Below are 17,901 nucleotides of genomic sequence, written 5' to 3'. Positions count from 1 at the left end.
ATCTCTTCTTTTTTGTCTCTTCCATTTTCTTTATTCTTTTTGGGGGGGGGGTTTAGGTTAGGCTATGGCTAAAATCCTAATGGAAGTATTACATGTTACACCCATTCCCTAATTCGGTGGAAGTTGAACTTTTGATAATAGTTGTTGCACCAGAGAGTGTCCACACTGATGACCTATGGATAACTACGGTATACTGTTCGGAAGGACATATTGACCCCTCTTACTAGTGCCGACAGTGCCAATCAAATTGGAGGGGATTCATACCTCTTAAACCTTGGTGGTAAGAGGCTAAGTGTCCCTTCATTTGACCTCCCTTGCATAGTAGAAACACCACCAAATGACCATGCACAGAACCCTTGAAACTACCCTAGGTGTTGGCCAAAGGGCTGTGAATCATCTAAGTACAACAACTGGTATCATCCCTGGTAGATCCCATCGGTTGGACAGTGACCTATCGGTAGGTCTTGCGTAATAAACTACTCCACACTATATGGGACCTACCCACTTCACTTACACACCTTTTGAGTCCAAGGTTGTGGGTCCCTATGGTCTAACATCCGGCTTAAGTCAAATTGATCAAGGCTCACTAGGCAGGAAAAAAGCCCTAGTGGACCTTGATTATAAATAGAATGATGAGCCTTATGGCTCATTTCTCCAACCAAATCTGTGGGAGAGGAAGAAAAATAGGGAGAAAAGGGGGGGGGGAATGAAAAGAAAAAGGAAGAGAATGTGAAGCTCGGTTACTTCCCCCTTAGTTCTCGACCCTCATTTGGTAAGTGAACCCTTCCTCCTCCATTTCCTCTCTATTTGGGTTTGAGGTAGGTAGAAGTTAGGATTTTTCAGTTGGAAGGGTACACCTCGAACCTGGAGACTTTGGTTGGCTGAGATAGTGGGCATTGCACTTCCTCGTATATTTCCCAAGCTCAAAATAAGCTTCCTAGTTCCAAGAGCATTTTTCTCAAAATGTGGATTGAGGGTTTTGATTGAAGAATTGAAAAAACTCTTGATTGTCCCAGTGGAAACATAATCAATCGAACTTAAATGAACAATGGGAAGACACTCTACAAACCCCACAGAACAAAACTCAACAATTGGACCTCGAAGTAGTTAAGCCCCAAAGTGTACAACACTTTGCAGGTTGCCACCAGTAGATGGCCACCGATAGATCCTCTACCAATCGGTGACCATTAGCTAGTGGATTGATCAATGCAAATATGCCACTATCTAAGTCATCGATTAGAGCCATTATTTGGACAAACATCCATCGGTGACCATCAAGCAGTGGAGTCTAAGACTATTTCAACCTGTGTCCATCTCACCAGTAGCACCCACTGGTTGGACAAACACCTACCGTTAGACCTTACTGAACTATCAAATTAGAAAATTTTGGGATTTCGAGGTACACTCAAGGATATCCTCTTAGACACATTTTGATGCTCATTTACCTTTATAACTAAGACAAAGACGATCACCTTTGGCGAGACCTAGTGGAATACTATTTTGGACATTCTTTCTTGGAAACTTTCTCACCCCGATTAATAGACAAGGTGAGTGATTGTTTGATTTTATTTTGGAGTGATTTAGTTTTAGAACTAATGTGTGTTATTGCAAGCATGTGTTTTAACTTCTAATATCATATATGCTCTATTTGAATTATATCAACCATTTACTTATATGAATTGTTATTGATGATTGTGTATGAGCGTGATCTGGTGTGGCTAAGGGGAATTTTAGTACAATGATCGTTGTGTTATTGATTGCATCATGCATTATGTGTGCATTAGAACTAGACTTGGATATGGGTAAATGGCATGGCCAATGGTAATTTTGTTACTGTTTATCCAATAATAACTATATGTATGTTAGAGTTAGGCTTGGATATGAAATGCAGTGTGGTCGATGGTGATTTCGGTACTGCATTTTCATAATAATTGTATCATTATGAAAGGTATGCATACTATATTGGTTAGAAGTCACTATCATATGCTACAACCCCTTGTCAATAGGGGGTGACATGTTGGATAACCTACTGTGGTAGGTTCACTGAGATTTTCTAGATGTTAGTCCATGGTATGACGTGATTGTTACCGAAAGCGGAAACTATCTTGATATGGCCGATGGTAATTCTGGTGCCATGGCTATTAGGATGGAGTTATCAAGGATTTCTAGGTGATTGATGCCACATTCTGGGACTAATAAGGTCTTATCCGTGATTTGGGTTTGTATCACTAGGTGACCGATGGTGATTCTAGGACCAGGGGATACTGCCTAATATGTTGCAGTAGCATAAACCCGACTCAGTTATATATTAGGTGGTTAATAATAAAATGAATTGCATAATCTTGCATAATTACTTATATGTATTTGCTTATAAGGACCCTATCCCTTATTGAGCTAGTTGGAACTCACACCACGTGAGTTGCTTTTAGATCATGCAGGTATGATGGTGTTTGAGATTTAAAAGTAACCGCAAACGTATAGATCAGTGTAGCTAATGGGTCAAACGCAAGGAGAGCAGCCACTTTATTTTAAGCCTCTTTTAGTAATGTAAAAGTGTAACGATTGATTATGGTGATCTACTTCTAACTACCATCCTAACACAAATACATCTAAAAGCATCCTAACCAACACATCTCAGGAAATTGGAATTGAAATTAAAATAAAAATTGAACGACCTAACCATTCATATCTAACCCTAACCATTCATCATATAAGAATTTAAATACTCAAACCACGCAATTAAAAAGAAAATAACTGAAAGTAAAAGTTCTGAAATAAAAAGTGCTAAAAAGAAAATGAATAAAATAAAAGGGGAAAAAGCTAGAGAGAGGCTGATGAGCACATTTATGTGTGAAATCTAGGGTAATAAAACATGCATTTTATATATTAAGAATGGAGTTACCTTGGGTTTTACTCTCTTTTTGTAGGTTTTGTATTTTAAAGACTTTAAGCATTATCGGGTATCATATCTCTCCAACAACAACTACCTAGTGTAGTTGGTGAGCTATGGTGTGCAAAATTCCCTTGCTCACCAAGAGGTCTCAAGTTCAAATCTCATTGTTGTCTTTTTTTGGAGAATTTTGTTGAAGATTTCTTACTTTTCACTCACTTAAAGCACTACAGGCATGGAGGAGATTTCCACATCAAATTAGAAGCAAGGAAAATCGTGGGAGGGATTTTCTTGCGCAAGAAGAGAAAAAAAAAAAGGAAAGAAAAAAAAGAAAATAAATCTTGTCCAAATCTTCTCTCTCCTCCACATCATCACCAAAAGATTGTCCAAATCACATAAAGCAAGAAGGAAAATCACCCCTTGGAGGGAGAAAAAGAAAAGACAAATAAATAAAAAAAAAGGAAAGAAAATAAGCCAAAAAAAATTATAGAAAATTTCTCCAAGTTTATTTCTCTCTTCTCTCTCCTCCACCTTAGCACTTTTGGTCTGAAAAGATCTCACTACCAATTGTGGGTTTCTCTCTTTTAAGAAAGAGAAATTTGTTACCCTACCTCCCCATTCCCTATAAATACAACTCATGTAAGAGGAGGGGGGACAATTCATTCTTTTTCTAGAGTTTTTTTTTAGTTGCTCTATCTCTTTCTCTAGTTTTCTCTATCTCTAGCTTTAGTTCTAGGTTTATACTTTAAACACTTTTGTAAGTTCTTTTTATTCAATTAATGCAAGCACTTTTGTTTTTGATTCAGTCTTTTATTTTTATTGTTTAAGCAATTCAAGTTGTAATTTTCAAGTTCTAGTTCTAGGCTTAGTTTTAGGTGACAAGAACAAGCTATGAAGCATGTCTTTCAAGGTCAATTTATTTTTTCTTCAGATTTATTTTCTCTAGTACTAGAAATTTCAAATTTGGTTTATTCCAAATCTGGTTTTTAGTACTGGTAGTATCTCAAATCGATCAAGTTTTCAGTTTAGGGGTTGAAGTTCAAGTACGTAGGCTCCTTTAGTAGTCTTCTCTTCCCCCTCTCATTTCCTCTTCTGACTACCCTTTCTTTCTTAATTTAGGATTTTAATTTTAGTCGTTACATTATTACTATCCCTTTCCCCCAAGGTTCATGGTTACTGTATGTGTTGGCTTTGCCCCTCCTAGCCATAGAACCATCAATTTATTACTTTTATTTTAATTGTCTCCCTTTCCCTAAAGCAGAGTAATCCTTGTAAGAGTGACTCTTTGGTCAAGTAGGAAAGCTCATATTATGATGCATCCCTTGGGCTAAGTAGAGAAACCTACTTGTGAGTCTCTCTCTAGCTTTATCCCCTTTCTTTTACTTTATTTTTATTTTAACATTTTTTTCCTTTATTGTTTTTTTTAATTACATGGTTGTTTATTTTCAGTTATTTATTTATTTAATTTTAATTACGTGGCTTGCGTCTTTAAATTCTTAGATGACAGAAGTTATTTTAGATACATATGTTTAGGACGGTAATTAGAATTAGATCACAACCATTAATCGGTTCACTTTCGTATTATTAAAAGAAAAAAAAATAAAGTGGTTGCTCTTCATGTGTTCGACCCGTAGCTACACTGATCTGTATGCTTACGGCTACATTTTAAAATCTCAAACATGTTTTTGGCACCGTTGCCGAGGAGACAGTTCCATGTTATTTTTCACTTTCTTTTGGTAAATCAGAGTGCTTTGTTTGCTTTGTTTTTTTTTTTTTCTTTTCTTTTATTGAATTCCTGAGAAGAACAACTTGCAATAATAGTTGTATCGGTGGAGGTCGCCATGCCTCACAGTATGATAAAGACAGGTTTTGCCCTGTAGTAGTACCTCAGGAATTGACCTGAGCAACCTCGGATCCCTGCCGGTAAGCTCCAAAAAAGCTAAAAAAAATAATCAAAAAAATTAAAAAAATTAAAAAAGTCAAAAAATCATTAAAAAAAAAAGTTTTGCTATCCATTCTTTTGTGTTTGTCTTACTTTAGTTGTGGGTAGTTTTCTGTTGCATGAGTGTTAAGTGGGTACGTAATACTAAGAATCGATTAGAAAGGAGAGATCCAACAATTAGTGACCCTATACGTTTGCTCTCCTTAAAACCCTTCAATATGGGAGACCAACAGCAAAACCCTTCACCTAAATCTCTGAAAGATAGGTTCTACCCTGCTAGAACAGCCCAACCTTCCTGCATAGTTCTACCACAAGACCAGGGCAATAATTTTGAACTCAAATCTCAATACATCACTATGTTGCCCCACTGCCATGGGCTGAACTCTGAGGATGCATACCTATTTCTATAGGAATTTGAAGGGGTATGTGTTCTAATTAAGATCCAATAGCTTTCTGATGATGCTGTTAAGGTTGGGTTTATCACTTTTGTGTTGAAAGACCAAGCTAAGAAGTAGTTGTATGGGTTACCCACAAATTCCATAACCTCATGGGAACAGTCCATAGTTGTCTTCCTTAAGAAGTTTTTCCCAACTCACAAGACCAATAAGCTTAGAAGTGGTATCCTTCAGTTTAGGCAAAAGCCTAGTGAGTCATTTTCCAAACTTATGGAGAGATTCAAGGATCTACTCCAAGAATGCCCTCACCATGGCCTAGACCTATAGCATTTATGTCAAATAATTTATAAGGGTATTGATTACCCAACTAAACAAATGATAGAGTCTATGTGCCCTGAGGGATTCACATCCTTTATAGATGAAGGAAAGGCATGAGAATTCTTACTTGACTTAGCTGACAAAATCCGTGAGTGGGAATCAACCCAAAAGAGTGAAAGAATTATAGGAGGAAAATGATATTTTGTGGATGGGATAGTAGCCAAGGAATCCCATTTGCATAGCCTAATCAAGAGGATTGAGGCTATTGTTCCTAGAGAGCCATCATCAGTCAATTTGGTTAAGATTTGTGCTTGGTGCCAGTCCCCTAGAAATGTCATAGAAGAATGCCCCAACACCTCTGGGGGCACTTCTAATGATAGTGTTAATGCCTTATACCAGAATAATCCATATAGTAACACCTACAATCCAGGATGGAGAAATCACCCAAATTTCTCTTGGAATCACGGCAACCAAGCAGGGCCTTCCAATTTCCATAATCAAGGTCAACCTGGACCCCAAAGGCCTCCCTTTGCACCATAATCTTTTTCTCAAAATACTTTTCCTAGGTCAAATGTAGGACCTCAGGTTAGTTTTCCTAGGGCCCCTCTCCTATCATCTTATCAGCAACCCCCTGGGTTTACCAATACTAGAGAGACAAGTAGAATAAGAGACATGGAAAAAAATATGGCCCTCCTCATGACAAGCCATCAAAATCTTACGAGAGAACTTACCCAAGTTGTCTCAATTATGCGTGAGAGGGAGGAAGGAACTTTACTCAGTCAGCCAGAGCCTAACCCTAGGCATCATCAGCCTGTTAGTTCACAAACATCAACTAATGCACCACTGAATATAGTACAAGGTCAGACCCAACAAGGGCCCTCTAACCAATGTAATGTTGTTTATGCCCTTAGGAGTCGTAGAGAGTACCAACAGAGCGTTTCTAAATCTTCCTTATCTATTACTCATGTTAACTCTTCTTCAGTTGAGGACACAAGTGTGCCTCTTGTTCTAGGTTCGTCTGATGAACCTAAAGATTTTTTCTGAAACTAAAGATGATTTGGTTGAGGAAACCAAAAATGATTCTTCTGAACAGGGGCAAATCCCTAACAGTCCTTATGTTCATCCTGTCTCATTGTCTAATTGCTTGGTAAACAAAAGGAAGACTACTTCCATGGATAAAATTTTAGAAGTCTCCAAAAAGGTAGAAGTGAACATCCCACTTTTGGATGCCATATCCCAGATCCCTGCCTATGCAAAGGTACTGAAAGATTTGTGTACTCACAAACGTATCACTAGTGTGCCCAAAAATGTGTTCTTGGTGGGTAACATTAGTTCCATAATTACTCAGCCTATAGCAGCTAAGTATAAGGATCCAGGGAGCCCTACCATATCTTGTGTCATAGGCAACACCTATATTGAGCATGCCTTACTTGACCTTGGCACAAGTGTGAATCTTTTACCTTACCATGTATATAAGCAACTTGGATTGGGAGAATTGAAAGCCACTAGAACTACTCTTCAGTTGGAAGATAGGTCTGTTAAAATTCCTAAAGGGATGGTTGAGGATGTCTTATTTTTTGATGGGGGAATTTATTTTCCCTGTTGATTTCATTGTGTTAGATACCAAGCCCTTCTCAACTAAGGATGAGATCCCAATAATTCTAGGAAGACCATTTTTGGCTACTAGTAATGCATTAATCAACTGCCGGAATGGTTTCCTAAGATTATCTTTCGGTAACCAAACTGTTGAGTCTAACATGTTTAGAATAGGCAAGCAACCACATATGGAAGAAGAGATTAATATGATTGAGGATTTTCTGGATTTTTCTGATGATTTAATTACCAACTTTGATATTAATTTTGATTCAGAATTCCAAGAGTGTATGGATGAGTTGGATGATGATAGTGAAAATTTCTTTTCTGAAGTCTTGAGTCTTCACACACCTGTGGAGCCCTTAGGACCCCTTTCCAATTCCATTCCCAAACCTTCCATAGTTGAGCCCCCTAAGCTAGATCTTAAGGAGTTGCCATCTAATTTGAGGTATGCTTTCCTAGGGCCTGACCAGACTCTTCCTGTAATAATTTCTTCAAATTTGACTTCTAGCCAGGAAGAGGAGTTACTTAAAGTGTTAAAACATAATAAGGAAGCCCTAGATTGGACCATGGCTGATATCAAGGGTATAAACCCTTCTATTATGCAACATCATATACATCTTATGGAGGATTCCAAACCATCTACAGAACCCCAAAGAAGAGCTAACCTAGTGATGATGGAAGACATTAAGAAAGAGATCCTAAAGTGCTTGGATCATAAAATAATTTATCCTATTTCTGACAGCCAATGGGTAAGCCTAGTTCACATAGTGCCTAAGAAGTCTGGTGTGACTGTAGTTCCTAATGCCAATAATGAACTAATTCCAACCCGTGTCCAATCAGGGTGGAGAGTGTGCATAGATTACAGGAAACTTAATGTGGCAACCTGGAAGGACCACTTCCCATTGCCATTCATTGACCAGATGTTAAAGAGGTTAGCTAGATATGAATACTATTGTTTTCTTGATGGATATTCTAACTATAACCAGATCCCAATTGCTTTAGAGGACTAACATAAGACCACTTTTACATGCCCATATGGAACATTTGCTTACAGGCGTATGCCCTTTGGGCTTTGCAATGCTCCTGCTATGTTCCAACGATGCATTATAAGTATATTTCTGACATGGTCAAAAAATTCTTAGAAGTATTTATGATTGACTTTTTAATTAATGGGAATTCCTATTCTGAATGTCTTCATCATTTTTCTTTAGTTTTGAAAAGGTGCATATCTAAGAATTTGGTTTTAAATTGGGAGAAATGTCATTTCATGGTTAAATCTGGTATTGTTTTAGGCCATGTAATATCCAAAGAGGGAATTAAGGCAGATAGAGCCAAAGTGGATTTAATTGATAATTTACCACCTCCTCAATCTGTTAAGGATGTCCGGTCTTTTCTAGGGCATACGGGCTTTTACAGAAGCTTTATTAAGAACTTTAGTCAGTTAGCCCGACCTCTCACTTCATTACTTGCCAAAGATCAAACTTTTGAGTTTTCTAAAGAGTGCCTAGAATCCTTCAAACAACTTAAGAAGGAGTTGACCAATGCACTCATTATTCAACCACCTACTTGGACTGAACCTTTTGAACTGATGTGTCATGCTTCGGATTTTTTCATAGGAGTGGTTTTGGGTCAAATGATTAATAAGTTTCCCACTGTCATTTACTATGCTAGTAGGACCTTAAAAGATGTATAACTTAATTATACAACCACTGAAAAAGAATTTTTAGCTGTTGTGTTTGTATTAGAAAAGTTTCTATCTTACTTAGTTGGTTCACATATGCTGGTGTATATTGATCATTCTGCTCTTAGATACTTAGTTCAAAAGAAGGATGCCAAAGCCCATCTCATTAGGTGGGTTTTACTTTTATAAGAGTTTGATTTAGAAATTAGGGATAAAAAAGGAGTTGAAAACCTAGTTGCAAACCATTTATCCCGGCTTTCCAATTCCTTGACTATCGATTCTTCAGTCAACGAGAACTTTCCAGATGAACAATTATTTGCAATGTCCAGTGAACTATGGTTTGCTGACATTGTCAACTTCTTAGTTATAGGTGTGACTCCGGATCACTGGTCCACCCAAGATAAGTATAGATTTCATTCCCAAGTTAAGCAATTTTTCTGGGATGATCCTTATTTGTTTAAGACATGTCCGAATCAGATTATCCGACGATGTGTTCCTGATAATGAGCAACATTATATTCTCTCTTTTTGTCATGATCATGCATGTGGTGGACACTTTAGACCTAAGAAAACTATTGCAAAGGTACTCCAATGTAGATTTTATTGACCCACTTTTTTTAGAGATGCTTTTGATTTTTACAAGACTTATCCCACCTGTCAGTCTTTTGGCCGTATCAATAAGAGGAACATGATACCCCTCAACCCTATTTTGGTAGTTGAGATCTTTGATGTATGGGACATCGATTTTATGGGACCATTCCCTAATTCCTTTGGGAATTTGTACATACTTTTTACCGTTGATTATGTTTCTAAATGGATAGTGGCTATACCTTGTAAAACTAATGACCATAAAGTGGTGGTCCAGTTTCTAAAAGAGAACATTTTTTCCCGCTTTGGTGCATCACGTGCAATAATTAGTGATATGAGTACTCATTTTTGTAATCGGCCTTTTGAGGTCCTAATGAAAAAGTATGGGATCACCCATAAGTTATCTACCCATTCTCACCCCCAAACTAGTGGCCAAGTGGAGATGTCTAATAGGCGGATCAAAAAAATCTTGGAGAAAACTGTTAATCCCAACCGTAAGAATTGGTCCCTTAGGCTCATTAATGCTTTGTGGGCCCATCGGACTGCATTCAGGACCGACCTTGGTCAGTCTCCCTACCGTTTGGTGTATAAAAAAGCTTGTCACTTACCAGTTGAGTTGGAGCATAAGGCCTTTTGGGCCATCAAGAAGCTTAACTTTGATTTGTCTGTTGCGGGAATTCATCGTAGGCTCCAACTATCTGAGTTATAGGAACTTAGGAATGAAGCCCATGAAAGTTCTAAGATTTACAAGGAAAAGACCAAAGCATTTCATGATAAGCACATTTTGTGTAAATCTTTTGCAATTGGTGATAAAGTCCTATTGTACAACTCTCGATTACATCTTTTCCTTGGTAAGCTTAGATCCCGATGGGATGGCTCGTTTATTATCCATAATGTACATCCCCATGGGGCTATGGAGATTTTGAATCCAGGAACAGGGGTAATTTCGAAGGTTAATGGTTAGCGTTTGAAACAGTTCCTCGAGTTTCCTACTACTGGTAGTGAAGAGGTCATGAATCTCCATGAACCTCTATGAACCTCTTTACATTGATGACTAACTTTCAATCAAGTATGACCCCCTTGCATTGTCTTCGTTTTTAATTTTTTTTATGCATTGAGGACATTGCATGACTTAAGTGTGGGGGAGGGAAACCAGTTTCTACTTTTTCCACTTTGTTTTATTTGTTTTTCTTTTTGTTTTTTTTGTTAGCTTGCTAAAGGATGAAGTCCTACTTTGGCTTTTGGCTAATGATCATACCATTCGGTTGCTTCAGTAATGTGCAAAATAAAAGTTTTGACTAAGGTACCCATTTTGAATATATAAAAACCCTGTTGAGAAGAAAGAAACAAGCCTGTCTCTACTTCCTTTTGAAAAATAAGAGACCACTGTTTTATGGTGTTGGACCATATGTAAGTCTGTGGGTTCCTTGTACTTTTGATTTGGAGTTGAGACATTCTTTTTAATTTGGCATGATTGAAAAATGCACAATTTTAAATGAAATGTGAAATGTGGTATAAAGAAGAATAAGAGTTGATTCCCTTAGAACTAGATAGGTTATTGCGCCTCAGGAAGCATGGTGTCTTGATCGAAATTTCTAGGGAGGAAACTTCTGAAAGAACTCTAGCATCACTGTCTTTGTGGGCATATGTAAAATGCAAAGCTACATAGTAACTTGGGTGTCTAGTGTTTGCTCTACCATGTCATTCAGGCCAAAAGTAGTGGAGTAGAATAGAGTTTGTTAAGCGAAAAAAAAAGAAGAAAAAATGTGCAAATGTCATTAATGCTTGGCAATATGTTTTGGTAAAAAAACACTCCAATACCTTAGTCATTGGTTCCCTATTTCTTCACAAGTGGTTTTACCTTAAGATAAGGATGTTTTGGAAGAGACAAGGTGAGTTCAAAATTAAGAAATATGCTAGTGTCTAGAATTGATAAAGGGTAATCAAAGTTCAAGTGTGGGGGTCCCTTGTAAGAAAAATTATCTTTGCTCCGGATCAGTATGAGCCTTACGTTTAGCTAAGGTTGAGATTTATTTATTCTAAAATTTGGGTGTATATTCACTGCAAACACCCACGAGACACAGCTCATCCATTTGGGGTGACCTAGGGATTTAAAGGCTTGTTGCACATGCTAAGTGCAACAGCGATTCCTACGAAAGTGAGTTAGGTTTTTTGTTTTTATTCTTTTTCTTTTTGTTTTGCTCGAGGACTAGCAAAGTCTAAGTGTGGGGGAATTCTGGTGAGCACATTTATGTGTGAAATCTAGGGTAATAAAACATGTATTTTATATATTTAGAATGGAGCTACCTTGGGTTTTACTCTCTTTTTGCAGGTTTTGTATTTTAAAGACTTTAAGCATTATCGGGTGTCATATCTCACCACCAACAACAACCTAGTGTAGTTGGTGAGCTATGGTGTGCAAAATTCCCTTGCTCACCAGGAGGTCTCAAGTTTGAATCTCATAGTTGTCTTTTATTAGAGAATTTTGTTGAAGATTTCCTACTTTTCACTCACTTAAAACACTAAAGGCATGGAGAGGATTTTCACATCAAATTAGAAGCAACGAAAATCATGGGAGGGGTTTCCTGCACAAGAAGAAAAAAAAAAAAGAAAGAAAAGAAGAGGAGAAATAAATCTTATCCAGATCTTCTCTCTCCTCCACACCATCACCAAAAGATTGTCCAAATCACACAAAGTAAGAAGAAAAATCGTCCCTTAGAGGGAGAAAAAGAAGAGACAAATGAATTAAAAAAAAAAGGGAAAGAAATTAAGCAAAAAAAAAAAATTTTTATAGAAAATTTCTTCAAGTTTATTTCTCTCTTCTCTCTCCTCCACCTTAGCACTTTTGATCTCAAAAGATCTCACTACCAATTGTGGGTTTCTCCTTTTTAGGAAAGAGAAATTTGTTACCTTACCTCCCCATTCCCTATAAATACAACTTATGTAAGAGGAGGGGGGACAATTCATTCTTCTTCTAGGGTTTTTTTTTAGTTGCTCTATCTCTTTCTCTAGCTCTAGTTCTAGGTTTGTACTTTAAACACTTTTGTAAGTTCTTTTTATTCAATTAATGCAAGCACTTTGTTTTTGATTCAGTCTTTTATTTTTATTGTTTAAGCAATTCAAGTTGTAATTTTCAAGTTCTAGTTCTAGGCTTAGTTATAGGTGACAAGAACAAGCTATGAAGCATGTCTTTCAAGTTCAATTTATTTTTTCTTCAGATTTGTTTTCTCTAGTACGAGAAATTTCAGATTTGGTTTATTCCAGATCTGGTTTTTAGTACTGGTGGTATCTCAAATCGATCAAGTTTTCAGTTCAAGGGTCGAAGTTCAAGTAAGTAGGCTCCTTCAGTAGTCTTCTCTCCCCCCTCTCATTCCCTCTTCTAACTACCATTTCTTTCTTAATTTAGGATTTTAATTTCAGTCATTACATTATTACTATCCCTTTCCCCCAAGGTTCATGGCTAGTGTATGTGTTGGCTTTGCCCCTCCTAGCCATAGAACCATTAATTTATTATTTTTATTTTAATTGTCTCCCTTTCCCTAAAGCCAAGTAGAGTAACCCTTGTACGAGTGACTCTCTGGTCAAGTAGGGAAGCTCATATTATGATGCATCCCTCGAGCTAAGTTGAGAAACCTACTTGTGAGTCTCTCTCTAGCTTTATCCCCTTTCTTTTACTTTATTTTTATTTCAGCATTTTTTTTCCTTTATTGTTTTTTTTAATTGGATGGTTGTTTATTTTCAGTTATTTATTTATTTAATTTTAATTGTGTGGCTTGCGTCTTTAAGTTCTTAGATGACGAATGGTTAGGACGTTATTTTAGATACATATGTTTAGGACGGTAATTAGAATTAGATCACAACCATTAATTAGTTCACTTTTGCATTATTAAAAGAAAAAAAAATAAAGTGGTTGCTCTCCCTGTGTTCGACCCGTAGCGACACTAATCCGTACGCTTGCGGCTACATTTTAAAATCTCAAATAGAGGCACACAAGTAGGTATCTCTACTTAGCCTGAGGGATGCACCATAAACAATATGAGTTTTCCTCCTTGACTAGAGAGTACTCTTACTATAGCTTTTCTACTTGGCTTTAGGGGAATGGATGCAACATAAATAATCAAAATAAAAGGATGGTTCCATAGCTAGAGAGGGGCAAAGCCAACACATAATTTAGCCATGAACCTTGGAGGAAAGGGAGAGCAATAATATAAAACTAAAATTTAAAATCTATTTTAAGAATGTAAGGGTAGTAAGAAGAGGGAATGAGAGGGGTGAGAATACTACTGTAGAAGCCTAGTTACTTGAACTTGAAAATTTGATTGAGATTTGAAATACTACCAGTACTGAAAACAAGATCTAGAATAAACCAAATTCGAAATTGCAAGTACTAGAGAAGACAAATCTGAAGCGAAAAATTGAACTTAAAAGACATGCTTCATAGTTTGTTCTTGTCACCTAGAACTAAGCCTAGAACTAGAAATTAAAATTATTACACCTTTGAATAACTTGAATAACATAAACCATAAAAATAAAAATAAAACATTGCATTTATTAAATAAAAACCAATTACAAAAGTGTTTAAAGTAAGAAAAACTAAGAAGAGCTAGAACTAGAACTAGAAGGAGAGCACAACTAAAAATTAGAGAAAAAGAGAGCAAGAGAAGGACAACACTTTAGGGTTTGGTGGACTCCCTTTTATAGAGAATAGGGGAGAGAGGAGGACATCCAAGTGTGGATCACCTTGGACGATTTTGATAAGGTGGATGGGAAGAGAGCGGAGAGAAAATAGGAAGTAGGGGATTTTTGTTATTTCTAGCCTTTTTTTCCTATATTTTTTTTCTCTTTTGTGCGCAATCTCTTGGCTGATTTTTTATGATGAGGTGCAGGAGAGAGAAGACAGAGAATTGCAGGAGAGGAGATCTCCCACGATTTTGATTTCTTTTTTCTTTCCTATTTTTTCTCTCTCTTCAAGCTTACGCATAACTCTCCTTGGCCGACTTATATTTTTTGCTTAAATCGATTGTGATGAGTAGGAGAGAGAAAATCTTCTAAAAAAACTCCAATTTTTTTTTCTTTTTTTCTCTCTTCAAACTTGTGCACAACTCTCCTTGGCTGACCTTTATTTTTTTCCTAAATCGATTGTGATGAGTAGGAGAGAGAAAATCTTCCAAAAAAAATGGCAGCTAAGTGGGTCAAATTTGAGACCTCCTAATGAGTAAGGGATTTTGCACACCACAACTCACCAACTACGCCAGATAGTTGTTGTTACCAAAAATGAATCTTCAATCAGTCAAGGGTGGTCCATCGATCCTTGTTGGTATCTTAGAATATTCCTTATACCCCTGGGACAACTACAGACGGGTTGGTTCTGCATCTCGGTTCAGTTCTGATACATTATTCTTTTTTTCACCTGGAAAGAATACTCACTTGTATGGGTGACCAAAAGATGTATACTTTTAATGTAACATGTCCATCTTGCTTAGAATTTCATCATCTTAGCAATCATGGTAAGAAATGGGACTTCTTAATGCGTAAAATTAGAGATATGATGCCCGATAGTCCTTAAGGCTTTGAAAATATAAAACCTGCAAAAAAAGAGTAAAACCCAAGGTAACTCCTTTTTAAATATGTAAAATGCATGCTTTGCTACCTAAGATTTTACACATAAATGTGCTCATCAGAATTCCCCACACTTAGAATTTTTGCTAGTCCTCAAGAAAAACAAAAAGAAAAAGAATAAAAAGCAAAAACCTAGCTCACTTTTGTAGGAATCACGGTTGCACTTAGTATGTGCAACAAGCCTTTAAACCCCTGGGTTACCCTAGTGGACGAGTTGTGTCTCGTGGATATTTATGGTAAATATACACCCAAAATTCAGAAGAAAATGAAATCCCAACCTTGGCTAAAGGTAAGGGCCATACCGATCCAGAGTAAAGATAATTCCTCTTGTACTTGATCTAGGGATCCCCACGCTTGAATTTTTATTACCCCATATCAATTTCAGGCACAAGCATATTTCTTTAATTTGGAACTCACATTGTCTCTTTCAAAGCATCCTTATCTTAAGGCAAAACCATTTGTGAAGTAATAGGGACCCGAGGACTAAGGCATTAGAGTGTTTTTGACTAAACATGTTACCAAGGCATTGATGACATTTACACATACTTTCCTGCTGTGTGGTTTTCTTTCCCTTTTTTCTTTTCATAATAAACTCTATCCTGCTCCACTACTGTCGACCTGAATGGCATGGTGGAGCAAACACCAGACACCCAAGTTACTATGTAGCTTTGCTTTTTGCATATGGCGACATAGACAGTGATGCTAGAGTTCTTTTAGAAGTTTTCTCCCTAAGAATTTCGATCAAGACACCCCGCTTCTTGAGGTGCAATGCTCTATCTAGTTCTAAGGAAATCAACTCTTACTTTTCATTTATACCACTTTCCACACTTCATTTAAAATTGTGTATTTGTTAATACATGCCAATCTAAAAGGAATATCTCAACTCCAAATCAAGACTACAAAGAACCCACAAACTTACATATGGTCCAACACTGTAAAACAAGGCTTTCTTATTTTTCAAAAGAGATCTCATCTTAAGACAAAAGCTTGTTTTCTTTTTTTCTCAACAGGGTTTTTATGTGTTCAAGATAGGTACCTTAATAAAAAAATTCTTACATTTATACATTAAGAAACTGAATGGTATGATTATTAACCAAAAGCCAAAGTAAGATTTCATCCTTAGTAAGCTCAAAAACAAAAGAAAAACAAACAAAAGAAAAAAACAAAAATAAAAAGAAACTGATTTCCCTCCCTCACACTTAAGTCATACAATATCCTCAATGCATAGAAATAATTAAAAGAAAAGACAATGCAACGGGCGCCATACTTGGGTAAAAGTCAGTCATTTGTGTAAAAAGGTTCATGGAAATCCATGACCTCTTCACTAGCAGCAGTAGGAAGCTCAAAGAATGGTTTTAGATGCTGACCATTGACCTTGAAAATTGCACTTGTGCTAGGGTTCAAAACTTCAATAGCACCATGAGAAAAAATAGTATGCATAATATAAGGACCATCCCAACAGGATATCAACTTGCTTGGAAAAATATACAACCTAGAATTGTAAAGAAAAACCTTATCACTAGGAGTGAAAGACTTTCTAAGGATTTATCTATCATGAAAACACTTGGTTTTCGCCTTATAAATCCTAGTATTATCATAGGCGTCATTCCTAATTTCCTTTAACTTTGCTAGTTGGAGTCCTCTATGAGTACCAGTAGTAGACAAATCAAAATTCAACTATTTGATAGCCTAAAACTTCTTATGTTCTAACTTAACCGGTAAGTGACATGCATTCCCATACACTAGACAGTAGGGAGATTGACCCAAATTAGTCTTATAAGCAGTCCTATGCACCCACAAGGCATCCACCAATTGATTAAACCAATCTTTGCGATTAGGGTTGACAGTCTTTTCTAAAATTTGCTTAATCTACCTATTGGATACCTCAACTTGACCATTAGTTTGAGGATGATAGGGTGTAGCCAACGTATGGGTGATCTCATATTTCTTCATCAAGGCCTCGAAAGGCCTATTGTAAAAGTGTGCATCCTATCATTAATAATAGCATGTGGTGTATCAAAGCGGAAAAAAATATGCTCTTTCATATACTTGATCACCACTTTGTGGTCATTAGATTTACAAGCAATTGCTTCAATCCATTGGGAAACATAATCTACAACCAATAAGATATATAAATTCCCAAAAGAATTAGGGAATGGTCCCATGAAATCAATATCCCACACATCAAAAATCTCAACAACTAGAATTAGGTTAAGGGGCATTATATTTCTCTTGGTCACACTCCTAAAGATTGACAGGCTTTGCAAGACCAGGCTAGTAGAATCCACACCGTAAAACTTTAGCCGCAGTCTTCTTTGCACTAAAATGGCCTCCACATGCTTGATCATGACAAAAAGAGAATTAGGGAATGGTCCCATGAAATCAATACCCCACACATAAAAAATCTCAACAACTAGAATTAGGTTGAGGGGCATCATATTTCTCTTGGTCACACGTCCTAAAGATTGACAGGCTTTGCAAGACCAGGCTAGTAGAATCCACACCGTAAAACTTTAGCCACAGTCTTCTTTGCACTAAAATGGCCTCCACATGCTTGATCATGACAAAAAGAGAGAATGGAATGCTGCTCATGATCAGGAACTCATCGTCGGATAATCTGATCTGGACATATCTTAAACAAATAAGGATCATCCCAGAAAAAGTACTTAACTTGGGAATGAAACCTATACTTATCTTGGGTGGACCAGTGATCCGGAGTCACACCTGAGACTAAGAAGTTGACAATGTCAGCGAACCATGGTTCACTGGACACTGGAAGTAACTGTTCATCAGGAAAATTCTTGTTGATTGGAGAATCGACAGTCAAGGAATTGGGAAGCCGGGATAAATGGTCTGCAATTAGGTTTTCACTT

General features: G+C 37.0%; 1 non-coding gene across 1 annotated transcript; it reads right to left on the bottom strand.

Annotated features, from left to right (window-relative positions):
* Window positions 1–5,437: 5,437 nt before the first annotated feature.
* Window positions 5,438–5,544, bottom strand: LOC122063212. The gene has a single exon (XR_006135260.1). It is a non-coding gene; the product is annotated as a small nucleolar RNA R71 (small nucleolar RNA).
* Window positions 5,545–17,901: the final 12,357 nt, after the last annotated feature.

The sequence above is a fragment of the Macadamia integrifolia genome, unplaced genomic scaffold, assembly GCF_013358625.1.
Source record: "Macadamia integrifolia cultivar HAES 741 unplaced genomic scaffold, SCU_Mint_v3 scaffold1250, whole genome shotgun sequence".
NCBI lineage: Eukaryota > Viridiplantae > Streptophyta > Magnoliopsida > Proteales > Proteaceae > Macadamia > Macadamia integrifolia.
The sequence above is the reverse complement of the archived record's forward strand: the minus strand, read 5'-3'. Positions and strand labels throughout refer to the sequence as shown.